The sequence below is a fragment of the Scatophagus argus genome, chromosome 5 (genome assembly GCF_020382885.2).
Source record: "Scatophagus argus isolate fScaArg1 chromosome 5, fScaArg1.pri, whole genome shotgun sequence".
NCBI classification, from domain to species: Eukaryota; Metazoa; Chordata; class Actinopteri; family Scatophagidae; genus Scatophagus; species Scatophagus argus.
The window spans coordinates 14888507-14904009 of NC_058497.1; positions in this window are offsets into that span (position 1 = coordinate 14888507).

Here is a 15503-nt window from a genome sequence, read left to right on the forward strand (position 1 = left end):
AACTGGGGTTGGATGAGAAAGAGGAAATTATAAGCAGAAATAGGGGTTTTGATAATTAACCTCAACTAGTGTTCTTCATTATGCAATGGAATTAAAAAAAATACACTTACCAAAAAAGCAAGAAATAATATACTGTATATTGAGGAGACATGGTTAAAACCAAGACTAGATTTTGTTTTACCAACGTATAAATGTGAAAATAAAGATAACCAAACCAAATCAGCAGAAGGATGTTTAATCTTTATTAGGAATGGAATTCAGTATAGGAGAATCAATTATTAATTATAATCAATTATTAACACAGTTATTATTTAGAAAAATCCCTGGATTGGTCTAAAAGAAAGTCATGTAATGTTGTCATACTAAATGAAGACCAACCAGCACGGTTCAAAATAAGCCAGTCAATTTCATCCTCTTCAGACATCACAATTACATCAACAGAGCTGGCATTAATCAGTTGATTGGAAATAATGGACTGAAATACTATGTGAAGTAATCATGTGCCGATAGTAAGTAAATGTGTTAAATGGTGAATTGAAAGAACAATGAAATTATCAATGGTAGAAAATGAGAAAGTGTTATATAATGGAATAGCTTTCTTACTAAGGCAGTATGGTCTAGATAAATAATCAAAGAAGCAAAGAAAGCTGGAAATATTTATTCATTGTGCTAAACTAGAGCTTGAATCTAGAATTTAGTTCATACAGTCCTCTATCCGTGTCCTTCACCTCAACGGGTTTAGGCCGCAAATAATCAAGAAAAAGCATAGATACTGGTTAAACAATTCTAAAAATGTAATAGTTGAGACAAGAGGAAAAATAGGAGAAGAAGAGAGTTTGTTTTTCCCTTTAGAGGAATAGAAAGAGCTATAAATCAAGGCACAGATAGCACCCCAGGTAGAAATGGATTGGATTATCATCTATTTGAACATGCAGGAGGGCTGGTCTTAGAGGAAATCCTGGTCTTAATCAGTAACGTGTGGAAGACTGATTATCGTTCCAAGCAGTGGAAACATGCTGTAATTATCCCAATTTTGAAACCTGGGCAGGTGCTGAATAACCTAGCTCTTGTCAGCCCATTGCCTTGACCTCAGCGCTATGTAAAATTATGATAACAGACAGAGTAGTACACATGCTGGAAAAAGAGGGGTACATTGTGCTTTCAAAGTGGATTTATGCATGGGTACTCATCAGTGGACTCTTTATTGAATTTAGATATTAATATTAAGAAAGGGGTATTAACTGCTCTTCATGACGCCAGGATTAGAGGGAGAATGTTTAATTGGATAAAGAAGTCTTAATGCTTCTAGTCTTAATCTTCCAGTTTTGGAAGAGAGATATGCGAGGAGCTGGAGGTGGAGTATAATCCTCCCAGGAGAGTGTTATTAGCCCTGTCTGTTTTAACACTTCAGTCAGTGGAATATTTAGTGGACTAGGAAAAGAATTTGGTTGGTCATCATTTGCAGACAATGGGGCCATATGGATATGTGGCAAGAACCTCTAGTATGTTTTCAACCAAATCTAAAGAGATCTGGATAAAGAGACTGAGTGGAATAATGACTGGGATTTTAAAATGTTCATAGATAAAACAAAATACATGCTAATTGGAAACAAAAACAAACTGCCAAATCAGAATGTGCAAATGTACTGTAAGACTCTTGAAAAAGTAAAAAACAAATAAATAAATAAATCTGAGATTGTGGTTATATTGAAGGTTGACATGCAAAGAGAGAAGGTTACACCAAAGTGTGAAGGAGTCAGTTAATGAACACTGATTAGATCAGTTATTATTTCTAGATGCATAGCTTATGGATCAGCAGCTCCTACTAAGATTAAGGATCGGGATCTTGTATAAACTAAAGCCCTGAGAATGTGTAGTGGAACATTTCATGCTGCCCCAAAGCCTGTGCTACTGATAGAAATGGGAGACATGCCCTTAGGAATTAGATATAAACTTAGACTGAAACACTTGCTGAAAATAAAAGAATATGATCAAACATTTCTAACTGGGCCCTGCTATGTGGACTGGGGTGGACTGGGCCCTGCTATGTGGAGTTTGCATGTTCTCCCTGTGCCTGTGTGGGTTTTCTCCAGCTTCCTCCCACAATACCAAAAACATGCACATTGGGTTAATTGGCTACTCTAAATTGCCCCTAGGTGTGAGTGTGAGAGTGTGTGGTTGTCTGTCTTTGTGTGTTGGCCCTGCGATTGACTGACGACCAGTTCAGGGTGAACCCCGCCTCTCGCCCGTAGTCAGCTGGGATAGGCTCCAGCTCCCCCGCGACCCTGATGGATAAGCGGTATAGAAAATGGATGGATGGATGGATTTCTAACAAAATGCCCATCAACATGGTGAATTCATGGGAATGCAAGAAAGGCCAACAAAGTTTGGAAGTAATCTAAAATATAACCTCAAGGCATTGGGTTGTATTAATATTAATGTGCTCCCTCCAGCTTGTTGGTCAGTTGTATTGTCGCGACTAATTCTAGAACCTGAAGTTGATCTGAGATAAGGTAAAAGACGTTGCAACCAGACTGCAACAAAATTGGAACTCAAATTTACAGATTTATACAGATGGATCAAAGGATCCACAGAGCAACAAAGTGCCAGTTGGAGTAGTCATTCGTGAATTAACAATTAAAGCATCTAGGATTTTGGATCAGGTGTCAGTATTTACTGTAGACATGCTTGCAATATTATGGGCACTTTGGTAGGTAGAAAACAAGCCCTGACGCAATTTACTCACCGAAATTTGTCAAATAATATAGAGAACTCAGAAAGCAGAATGTGATGTGGGTTTTATTTGTGTGCCAGCACTCGCGGGTGTACGGATAAATGAGGAAGCACAGTGTTTGGCAATAAAGTCCGCTCAAGAGAAAAGAATAGAAAATGCCTTACAGTAGTCACAGTACTCTCCATTTATAAACAAGTCTGTAAAAGAAGTTGCAGTGTATGTAGGAAGAAGAAAGTAAGGAGAGGTTTTACTTTACAATACAGATGACAGTTACAAAAAGCAACTTGCCTGCAAACAGAAGGATTCAGTTTTTAAAACCAGGATGAGTTCTTGGGCCTTGTGGGTTTAGGAGTGGGGACTGTGCATATGGGGGACTTAGACACAGTAAAATGTGTCTTAATCCAAACCAGAAAGAAGCTGTTCAAAGACCTGAAAGCAACTAGAGAAAGCTATTTCACTCTGTTCTCCTTGCTTAAAGGGTCGGTTCACCCCAAAATCAAAAATACCTATTTTTCCTCTTATCTGCGGTGCTATTTATCCACCTGGATTGTTTGTTTGTTGTGTTGTGTTGTTTTGGTTTGAGTTGCAGAGCTTTGGAAGTATCAGCTGTAGAGATTTCTGTCTTCATTTAAACATAATGGAACCAGATGGCACTTCACTTGTGGTACTCAAAGCACAAAAAAAGAAGAAAAAAAAATCTACAGCAATAAACTCAAAGCTTAGCACAAAGAACTGCTGTTTTTTCACTGTTTACTCATGTTTTTTTTTTTTAATTTAAAGTTAGGTGTAGTGGATGTTTTATTGTTTCTTTCTTTTTCCATAAGGATTTAGTCAGATTTACCGGCTTTTACTGGATTTTTTTTTTTATTGGCTTTTGTTTGTTGTTTTGGCCTTGGTTCACCCTGATATGAAGCTTCACTTGTAAATGTCATGCTCACTGTTGGTAGCATTAAATTGCTCACTTTTGCTTTGATTTTTCCACCCAGTGTCTCATCTTTATCTGTCCCACAGCCCCCAACTCGAGTGTACCAACAAGTAAACCAATGCAAAGAACTATTACGAATTTAACCTGGCCTGCAGCAAAATACAACTGTTGATCCTAGAGACCTTTCCAATACTATAAAACATGAGAAGAGACTAGAAGCATCTTTGGAGAATTGTTTAAGTGCTCCACAAAGGCATCAGAATGAGAGGTTATCCTCCGTTTCACCTCTGCCCTCGAATGTTTACTTGTCAGGCAATTCAGTTTTTCCCATTAGATCAGGGGCCTCATTCCCACAACAGTAGGCAGCAGCAGTTGGTCTCAGCCTCCTTTGCTACTCTGCAAGTGTTATTTTGAAACTTATCCTCGACCTTATCCAACCTTCAGAGCCCATAATAACATGGCAGATGTTTTAAGCTGCAAGTCTTTGGCTGTCGGCCTCAGTCTTAGTACATCTCACTATTTTCACATTTAGAAAGCAGTTCCTATACCTATGGCAGAAAGTTTTAATCATGCTACACTCCCTTTTCACTTCTAATTCAGGAAAATGATTTACTCTCTTGCCTGCAAATGATCCTTCCTCTCCTCTGAATTTATCACATTGAGCCATATGTGAGTTAACTTTTTCTCACCTCCCTTACCTTGGTCTCCCTTCTTGCTTGTCTCCCCAGCCCATTTACATCAGCCTCTTCGCTCCTCATCTGTCTCTGTGTTTTCACAGTGTCACACTCTGTGCCACTAAATTTAAATCACTCTCATTCTCTCATCCTCTCACTTTCATCACATCGTGCACCCACTGCAGTCTTACCCTTTCACAGTCAGAGCGGTTCTTCGGGCAGACACTGAGATCACAGTGTAGGTACACTACTGAGTAATTAATCATTTGGAAGAGACTGATGGTGAAGCTGGCACTCGTTGACAGGGCACTGGGCAGCAGTGTGATCCCCGCTGGCTCTGCTGCTAACCTGAGGCACCAACACAAACACCACAGTATAACCTTAGCACAATAACTTTTGCTTGAAAGAAACAGTGAAATGCTTAAGCAAAAACTGTTGGTGGTGAATATTCTGCAAGTCTCCAAACAGCTGTCAAAAGCCACCAAAGCTTCACTGATCAATTAACATGAAAGCAGCAAATGAACAGAACAGCTAGCTATCAATAATTTCTATTAAACTGGGCTAAAAGCTTAAAGGGATATTTCAATCCAAAATCAAAAATATATTTTTTTTCCTCTTATTTGTTGTGCTATTCATCCACCTAGATTGTTCTGGTGTGAGTTGCAGAGTTTTGAAGATATTGACTCTTAAGTATAATGGAACTAGATGGCACTTTGCTTGTGGTGCCAAAAAAATACTGGTAAAACTCAACAGCAATGTCTCTTTTCAGAAATCAAGACCATGAATGAGACCTTGTTGTGAACAGTTTCATGTAGGGACCATTTTCTTTCTGCCTAACTACACTGTTTCACCGCAGAAGGAAATATGCATGTATTTCTGTAAATAAATATAAAACGGGTCAAAAGTGCAGTTTTTTTGATCAGGATTAAGGTCACAGCTCCTTGGCAAGGTTTTTTTTTTTTTTTTTTTTTTTTTTTGTAAATTTACTCAAGTTCTGCGCTGCACTTTTGTGATACTTTACTTGAGGTATTTCCATTTTATACTACTTCAATTTTTCCCAATTTCCCCCTAACCCTAACCCACTTACTTCTGCATTAAAGTCAATTGTGAACCAAAATACTGAGTTAGAAAAAAAAGAAGGAGACACACTCAACATATCAACTGGGTATGTTTTCATGAAGCATGCATGGGGCTGCTCAGAAACACATGTGAAAACACAGTGTCATGAATAGTGGCCACTACATTTACCAAAAAACAAACAAACAAACAAAAACACGTATACAGCATTTTCCAGCCAGTATTAAATTGATGCCATGAAAAATTGATGCCAAGATTAAGTGTTTCTTCATGTGTTAAGAAGATCCTCCTCTCTTAAGCTAAATGAACTATTTAAAAACCCTCTTGGACCACATGGTAAATGCAATGGCAGCTGAGAGCAATGTGGGTTTTGTGTATGTTTCCCAGCTGGGCTCCACCCAACACCCAGTGTAACCCTGTTTGAAATCCATATATGCAGCTGAGATTTGGTCATTATGGAACACATGGACAATCCCATACAGGGCCCAGTTTTCAGTTCATTTAATACCCACATGGGCCTCCCATACAAATGTTGGCTGGGAATAACTGCCACTTGCTGCTTACTATACTGTTTGCTGTGGTTATCTTTGTTAGGTAGAGGTCAGCTTTCACTTTGTGTTGCTGTCAAATTAGTATCATTACACATGGTGCATGATGCTAATAAGTTGTGTATTTAAATTCAGCATTATCAGCGAGACGTTATTCACCAATATGACAATGTTTGGCTAGTTTACATTTGGCTCATTGCACCTAGATGAGACATATACATTAAAAAAATTTGTGTAAACACTTTTTACTAGTGTTTTGCTCAGGTACACAACAAAAGTCAACAGACAACCGATGTCTCACATTTGGACATTTTAGAGGTGGTGCGTTTATGCTGCTGCCTCTCTAAGCGTGTAAGAGTTCACTGAATTTCCATCTATCTAACTCATACTGGCTCACAGATAGAAGCCTCAACATATTGATGTCTTGTGGTTACCAAGCAGAGAATATTCAGCTTTTAAATGCTAAAATGCAACCCCCTGGATTCATATGAATAGTAACACTGTTTCCCTAGTAAACACATTTGTAAGTCTGTCTGGATTTTGTTAAGAGTGTTACAGAGGCTGCATTATTTGTGGATGTATTTTATGATATATTTATGAAAACAAAAAATCCAGGATTTTGCCATTTATTTTAAAAACCTCAGTCCAATTTTACCTTAGGGGGTATCTGAAAAAAAAAAAAACAAACAAAACAAAACTTACAATGAAAGCCTGAAGGCTTCTTTTCCTTTCATGAAATGCAGTCCAGATAGATGCAAATAGATCAATAAATGTACTGTAAATTTCTCACTCTTCTCATATAGATTCAGTTTTTATACCATAGGAAAATGGACTTTCTGAGCTGTGTACTATTTTGCTGTTTTACCTCAAAATGAAAACACATGCAACTGCTATGGATGACAGACATTTACTTACATTTAAAAACAAAAACTAAACTAAACTATCCCTCTAACATAAGCAAACAAACAAATGTAACCTTATTTCAGCCTTTCATGTATGCTCCTACCTGGAGAAAAGGCAGCAGGTGGAGCTGGTGAGGTCAGGCTGGATGGTTGGGGACAAGCAACAGGAGGTGACCTCAAGGTTTATCCGACTGTTGTTTGTCTTCAGGTTGATAACCACTCTCAGGTTTCCCATGGCAGGCACAGCATCACCAGGCTCTACTCCTCTCTCCAGGTTCAGACTCATCTCTGCTGTGTAGTTCCCACTGCCACACAGGTCATCTGAAACTTCTGTTACACTGGCAACAGAATAATGTTATTGACGTTTGTAAAAAGAAACAATGACAATCAATGTACACTTTGTCTATTTACATAATAAAGATCGACTAAAGGGCTTTAAGATAATTTCACTTGCTTTAGGCTGTTACGTTCAATACAAATGACATTTAAATACTGCTGACCATATATGGCCCAATGAATATGTTTATGCAAGTTTTAAAGATTGATTTTGCTGTATTACGAAAATCGACTTTAGATAGCTGAAACTTGCTTGAGATACTGTATGTAATCCATCACAGTGAACATCTTCACTGTTTGTATTTGCTTGAGCAGTTTACTGTTTTGAAAAATCCCCTCCAATGTGGGTGCATTTAAGGATGCTCTAACATCAACAATTCAGATTAAGCAAACAGCATTGTATTCAATGAAAACAAACTCCACAGTCAACAGACACATCTTGTGGCTCTGAAAAAGCTGGACATGTGGGCAGTGGTTCTTTGAACTGGATGCTATTGTCAGCCTGCTAACATGCTCACAGTGGTAATGCTAACATGCCAATGTTTAACAAATGTAATATTTTCCATTGCTGTTTAGGTTTTTAGGACGCTAACATTCGCTAATTTGCACTCTATACAAAGTACATGTGAGGCTGATGGGAATGTGATTAATGTTGCAGGTCCATGTGGTCATAAACCACAGACTGCATAATGAATAAAGACAGAGCCACTGTGATGTCATGCACTGGTTTGTAGATCTTTTTGAAGCCTCAAGTTTGCCATTATGGCCATAGCAACTTGTTTTTCGGAACCAGCGGTGACCATATTTGGAAGAGATATGTCTCTATGTCTCTGCCCTGATTGAATCGGACTTAGAACCCAAGCATACTGTGGTAACAACTTATCAATCACAAGGTAGCCATGCCTTAAAGTGTACACTATTCATCTACAAAATAAACCCTGAAAAGGACTTGAAACTAGCAACCGAGAACATGAACTCATTAGGAAATTGTTGACTGAGGTAATGAATCAAGTGATTTTCTTCCTATATACTGATTTCTTTTCGAAACCTTTAGAGTCACCACGTGCTGGCCATCAGAAAGAATGGGAGCCATGCCAAAATGGGCACCATAACTGGAGCCTCACCAGGAACATGGCCACATTATGACTGAATGCAGTGCTGAGAAAGTATTAGTGACCAGGTATCTGATTCCGGGGATGACAAAGACATGGCAGGTTCAGAATTAGAACTGAAGAGACATGAAGTGGGAGAGGGACAAGTAGGAGGTCAGGCATCACTCAACGCCCACCTCAGCAGGCCTTAGCTACACAATCAAATGAGCTGGGGTTTAGATGATTAATATGCTAACTTCAGTGGGTTTATCTTTCAGTGGGTTTTTGACAAAATGTCAAAACTGTTCCTTCACATTGTGTTGATGAATTTGAATGTTTAAAACTAAAATTTCAACATATTGCACCTTTAAAGGATTGCAAAGACTGGATTTAGGGGTGACATAAATGCATCACAAGTGTTCAGAACTATACCTGCTCATTATTGCATTACCGTGTAATAATATTAATTTAGGGATAAAATGAAGCAGTTTGCTGTGATGGATTATCCTCACAATAGCATATTTAAGGCAAAAATGTCCATATGGTTATATTATTTGTTAATGTGTGATTAATAGATAGAATATCCACAATAAGATTACCCAGAGAGGTGGAGATGAGATGAGAGTCTTCTCCTCTGTTTCAACCTTGGCAGCTCCGATTCAGACTCTGGCCTGGGCAGTAACAGTCTGTGCCCAGACTCTTGTGCTTTTGTCTCTCTTTTAGACACAGCCCGCACTGACCTGGTGGCATTCTGTGCCTCAAATATCTCAGCTTTGGCTGCCCCTCCATTTAATTGTGTTTTTGTTGTTTTATCAGTGAGCAATGTCCGCTCAGTTGTCTTGACAGTGGTCTGTGAAATAGTTGCTTCAGGTTCAGATAAAGTGACCTCTGCTGCAATAGTCTCCTGAGCTCCAGCTGTCTCTCTGCGGGATTTTCTTTGTGCTGATTTCTCTCCAAACTGAGACTCTTCAATGTCATGTCTCTCCAAGTGATCAGCTTCAGAAAGTACTCTCCATTCGTTTGTTTCATAGGTCATACTTTTGGGATTTGGGGTCACAGTTTCTTCAACAGCGGCATAGTCATAATTAGATTTACTGGTGACTGGTGAAATCACTGCAGAGTCTAGGTTGGTGGTCCATGGTGTCAGCTTTCCAGGTACAAGATGTGCAGCGCCACCGTTGCCATTTTTTGGTTTTGTGGAAGGAGTATGCACTGCAGTAAATTGCTCTTTTCCCATGTTTCCAGCCTCTGTTTTATACATTTTCTCTGGAGCGTTATGATCAATCTCTCCTGCTCCAATTGCTTTAGTTGTCTTGCCTGACTTAGCACAGTCGAGTGTCCTACAGCTGGTTTTATTAATAATCTCTATAGGCGAGATCGCCGTAGGTGGTACGAAATCAGTCACAGCTCCAAGTATCACTTGACTTATTGAGGTCTTATCAGATAATGCATGCTTCATATTTTGGTCTAATGTATATACTGCAGGAGTCCTCCCATGTAGAGCATGTTTAGCTTCAAAAGTACTCATTGCTTCCAGAGTAGTTTTGATGTCTTCCATTACGATGGTAGGTGTAGTGTAATGTCCCCCTCCCTGCCCAGTGTCACTGATAGGATCTGTCATTGCGATCATACCAGGTGGGACGTGCTGGTGTTGTTCTGTAGCCTGTACAGAAACTTCAGGCTCAAGCTCCTCTAAACTCTGCGTTCCTGTTGTGTTCTTTCTTTTCACAGCAGGGGGAAGTTTGTTTGTGGTGTGAGTTGTGGGAGGCTCAATAGTGGACTGTACCATACGCCCAGCGTGAGACAACTTTTCAGTAACGACTGTCACACTCTCACTCGTAGTCGGCCCTGATTCATGAATATCTACAGACACAATAAGGTTGCTTGTACGAGCGGTTGATGCCAAAGACAAAAAATCTTTGGTTGTAGCCATGGTTAACTGAGAATTGGAGATAACATTCAATATTGGCTCAGCAATTTGCTGTGTGGATACATTGGGGATTTTAAGATCACCTCTGAAATGAACATGTGCAACAAGGAGAGTGTTGTCACCCACGGTGCCTCGTGGTGTAGAGGGATCATATTGAGTTTCAGGTGGTTTTGCTGCATGACCTTCCATATGAGAACTAGTGTTCTTAGTCAAATCATTAGCCTGTATTTGGGGTATCTCAGGTAGACTATCTGACTCAACAAATGCAGTGGTGCCAGTTAGATCATTTGTGTCAAGCACAGGTATAACAAAATCATTTGTAACAGGCACATAATCCTCATTTATTGCCTGCCCGATCTTGTGGGTGGTCTGAATTGCAAACATGATGGGCTTAGCACTTGTTTCATTATAACCGTCTGACTGGGAAAGATGATTATTATTGAGGGTAGTTTTCATTGTGCTGGCCAAGGTCACCATCTTCTGCAGACTATCATTCTCCTCGGTTTGATAAGCCTCATCAGCAGACCTTAACAAGGGCTCATCATTGTCTCTTCCACTATTTGCATATCCAGACTTGGCCCTTAGTATTTCTTTTTCTGATCTTGTTATCCCTGTCAGACTGTAGGTGCCAGGTAAAGTGTCACCTCCAAATGGCACGAGATTTAACAATGGTGACAAGCTGCTGAGAGGAAATTGATTGTTTTTTGCTTTAGGGCTCATTGATGGCATTAGGGTCTGTACCGATCTTTGCTCGTTATCATCAACAGGAGCATGAAAAGCATCTGAATGTGCTGTCTGCTCTGACAGTTTAAATGAGCATGGCTGGCCTGAAGTCATGTCAGACAAGGAGGAGGAGGAGGAGGACTGGCTTATGCGAGGGGAAGATTGCTCTTGGTGAGGCTTCAACTGGTCAATGGCGATGTAGGCCTCAAACGACAAGGCTGCAGTTGTGGGTGGCCTGGTGGATGAGTCATTATGCATCTGCCGGGGCGGCGCAGGACTCTTGACACTGGGTTCAACAATATGTGCTGGTATAATGTGTTCTGCTGGCTCTCTCTCATTCTTAGTCTGTGAAAGTGAATTTGTCTTTGAAGCTGAAGCACTGAATTTATGCCTGAGATGATCTGAGATGCTGTAAATAATTGATGCACTGAGAGTAGAGCTGTTTACTGTATAGTTGGGCTGAGCATGTAGGAACCCAGCTGTGATTGCCAATCGTGGGGTGGTGAGTGACAATTTATTACTGATACTATTTAGCCCAGGGGGTGCTGAATGAGTTGCACTGCTGTTTTGGGAAATTGTTGGTTTTAACACGTCACTAAATTTTGACGTGCCAACTCTGACTTTTGGGACCTTTTCTACAATGGCAGTCACAGAAAACGTAGCCTTAGACGCTTTGTTACGTGTACTTTTTTTCATAAGTGAATAAGTATCGCTATGCTCGGTAAGCGCAGCCATGTTGGTAGACAGATGAGTTTTAATCTGTGTGTATGGCTCTTTGGGAAAAGATGTCGTTCTTGATAGTGTCAAGCTCCGAGATGTCAGACCTGAGTGTAGTGGTCTGTGATTGCTTGTCACTTTGGAGGAAAATGGCTTACTTTTCATTTCCACAATTTGTGCAATATTTTCATTCAGATGAATGCCCCTGTGCTCGGAGGCTCCCAGCTGTTTAATCAAACTGTGACAGGAAGACAGGTTGGTACCAGCACTGGTGCACCCTTTGTCTTTGTTTAATTCTTTAGGATTAGTAGTTGGCCCAAGGGGAGCATTTGTCATGTCCTTTCTCCCAATTTCCCTTTTATGCTTAATATCTTCTTTGCTCTCTGTTTCCTCTTTTCCAGCCTCTGCTCCTTTATTTGTCAAAGACTGCTTTTCAGCAACACCTTCTTCATCTCTTACATCCCCTTGTCTTGACTCTTTGTTTTGTCTAAAAATGGCACCCTCCTCTCCTTTGGTGTCTCCACCATCTTCTCTACTTGTCTTGGCCTCGTGGGCATCCATTTTATCCTCCTCCTGGTCTGTATTTATCTCTTCTTCACTGATTATTTTTTCTTGATTCCTGCTTTCCATCTTATCTGATCTAAGTAATTCCTCTCTTGTGTACACCAACGTTTCATCTTCCCTGCCCTCGTCCTCTTCCTGCAACTTTAGTATCTGTTTTGTCTCCTTTTCTTCGCCCAGCTTACTTTCCATCTTGATAATCTCTTTGTTCTCATCTCCTGCAACTACAGTCAACACCTGCTTATTTTTATCTCCCAGGGGCAGATTGTAGACTATTAGGGGCTCTCCGATTGAATCCTTGTTATATTTTACAAAAGATTGGTGTGTTAATGCCACATGGTTATCATCAAAAAGCCTCTCTTGAGTGACTTTTGAGTGACTCCCGAACAGTGTGCTCAATGTTAGTCTCTCAGAGGATGACTTGCTTGACAGTGTTGTTAGAGTCAACTTGGATGCATCAGCATTGAAGTCCTGTCTTGAATCTGAAAGAAACAACTTCACAGGCACAACAACTTTCCCAGTTGAGAAGGTTGTAGTTGATGGTTCTTTCATGACCTGTTCACTTGTTGGCCCGGAGGGATCAACAAAAGACTGTTTAACAATGCTGTTTACAGTGTTAAATGTGAGAGAAGCTTGCACTTCTGGCAGGTTTGTCTTTGTGGGTACAGATGATAACAACTGGATAGCAGAATCCTTTGGTAAGAAAGTCATGTGTCCTTTGGTCTGAGAGCTTGGTTTAGCTGGTGTTTGGCTCCTCAGTACTGAGATCAAAGAGTCAGCTCTTCCTGTCAGAGAATAAGACTCAGGATGTCTGACTGCAGAAGTGGTTGGTCTGCTTAGGCTGAGGGATATTGTTGCACCATGAGCTTCAATAAACCTCATTTTTGTAGTTGGATATGATGCTGCACGCTGATCAGTACGCTCTGGAAGAAAACTTTTCTGACTGCTGTAAGAAGCTTCAGCGTTGGATGGTGTGCTTCTTACTGACCCATTGCTGACATCCAAAGATTGATTTTGGATAAATACACTCTTGAAAATAGTTGACAGGCTGTGGGAAGCATTTTTGTTATTCTTACTGACGTACATCAGTTTTGACTGTGGGTCCCGCATGCTCACACTTTTTTCAAACTTCTCTTGTTCTCCATTTTCTACTTCGTTCCTTACAGTACGAAGTGAATTTGACAAGCTAAGACAAGGTGCTGTAGTTGCTGAAATCAGTCTCTCTGCGGCTAAAGGTTCACTAGAATAGGTATGCGTCGCTTGTGTCTTTTCTCTCTCTGTTGCTGATGACATCTCAGCAAGAGACTGTGTGTCAAATGCAACCGTTCCTGCATCTGAGAGAAAAGATTTGAGTTGGGAATTATTCAAAATGCTTTGAGTATGATTCACAGTTTTATTTAAGGATAAAGGATGAAGTGTCAGATTGTAAACCAATTGTTCTTTGACAATGAAACTAGAATTCTTGCTCCTGTTTTGCTGACTGATGTCTTTGTTCAATATATTTTCTTGTTCTCCAACTGACTGTTGATGCAAACCGGGTAAGGAGGTTGTAAATTGATTGAACTCTAAGGCGAGGCTCTCCGTACTAAGAGAGTCTGAAGAATCATCAGTTGACGGTGCAGTCAGAGCCACAGATTTCTCAGTGGACACCAATCTTCGATCTTTGAGGCAGGTCAAACACAAGTTTGTCACAGTGTTTCCTCTCAGAGAATCTCCTGCTGTATCACTTTGGACGATGGAGTGTGTTGTACCTGATATATACTCACTTCTTCCCAGGTCTAAAATGTCCTTTTTATCTTTGCCTTGAGACCGTTTGTCATCGTTGTCATTATGCAGAGCAGCCAGGTTATCAATTACATGAGGAAGAGATGCAGATAGGATTGGAACTCCCAGCTCTCCGTCAGCAGATGCCAGAGGAATAGAGTCAGTGTTTCCCTGATTCCTTTTATCAAGCAGAGAGTGAATCCAAAGAGAAGCTTTCACTGTGTCTGTGGACAAATGGGCCTCTGGCTCAGAGATGCCATTCATCATTGATTCAAATGCAGCTTGTGTAGAAGGGAAAACGATTCTCTCATAATTAGAGATCAATGGGATTTCTGATTCATTGTGAATTCTCATAGCTGATGGACTGTTTCTCGTTGATGTGAGAGAGCTTTGCCCATTTCTGGAAACAAAATGTTCTATGCTCTGTGAGGCAATTACAGTCGATGTTTTTCTGATTTGTGTTGTCTCATAAGGTGCCATTGGTCTGGTGTCAAACAAGATTGCCCCCGGAAGCTTGGCAGTCGCTGCTACAGCAGTGTGTTGAAGTGCATTCTCTGTAAGAGTTGCTGCCATGCCATGACCAATTGTGTTTTCCTTTTTCAAAAGCAGATCCTTTTTGACAGTTGTGCCTTTTTTTTGGTCTGCGTGGTAACCTTGGAAATCTTCTTTTTCTGCCCTGACTAGACAGGGAAAAAAACAACCATAACTGTCACTCAGATTTCTTCCCCGAAAGCTATCTTACCTAAAACAGTACTGCAAAATATGTACTACATTTCAAGAGTTAATATAAAAACAATGTTAAAAGTTATTGTAGTATTTAATAATATTTTTTACAACCCCGATTCCAAAAAGCTGCTGCATGAAATAATTCACAAATGTGTTTACTGACAACAGTTTTATCGGGTGTCCCTAAGCCCATGTTATAATATCACTATACAATGAGTTTCACAAAGTGTTGAACCTCGTCCCATCCTTGCTTGTGAATAACTGAGCTTTCAAGGTGTCCCTCATACCCAATCATCATGAAGATCTTCAATACATTTAAAAATAAAGTTACACCAGAAAGCAGAAGCTAATTTGGAAGAGACTGGGTTTATTTCTAATGCTGTTTTGATGACTGAAGGGAGCAGTCTTGCCCCCACTTAATTTTGGCTCATCTCCCTCAGTGATTGTGGACACTTGGAAAGAGTGGCGGCTGATAAATTAGGATGGTCACTAATTAGGCAGTATTTTTAGATGTCTACATCGGCATCAAGCCTTACAGCTTTAAGTAGAAGAAGTTGCAACAAAATGAAAAATAGTCTTATCAGCACTGGTTATTGGCTATCTGTAAAACTTTTAATATCAAGCAACATTCTAGACTGCAACTTTCCACTGCTTTCTGCCTGGTTGAGTCTAGTTCTGATTTCTACTCAGACTAGCGTCTTTCCCACAGTTATCACAAGAGTCTTATCTTGATTAAGGTACCTTTTGGGGACTTTTTTGGGGGGTGGTTTTAATGTAGTCAAGAAATATTTTGTT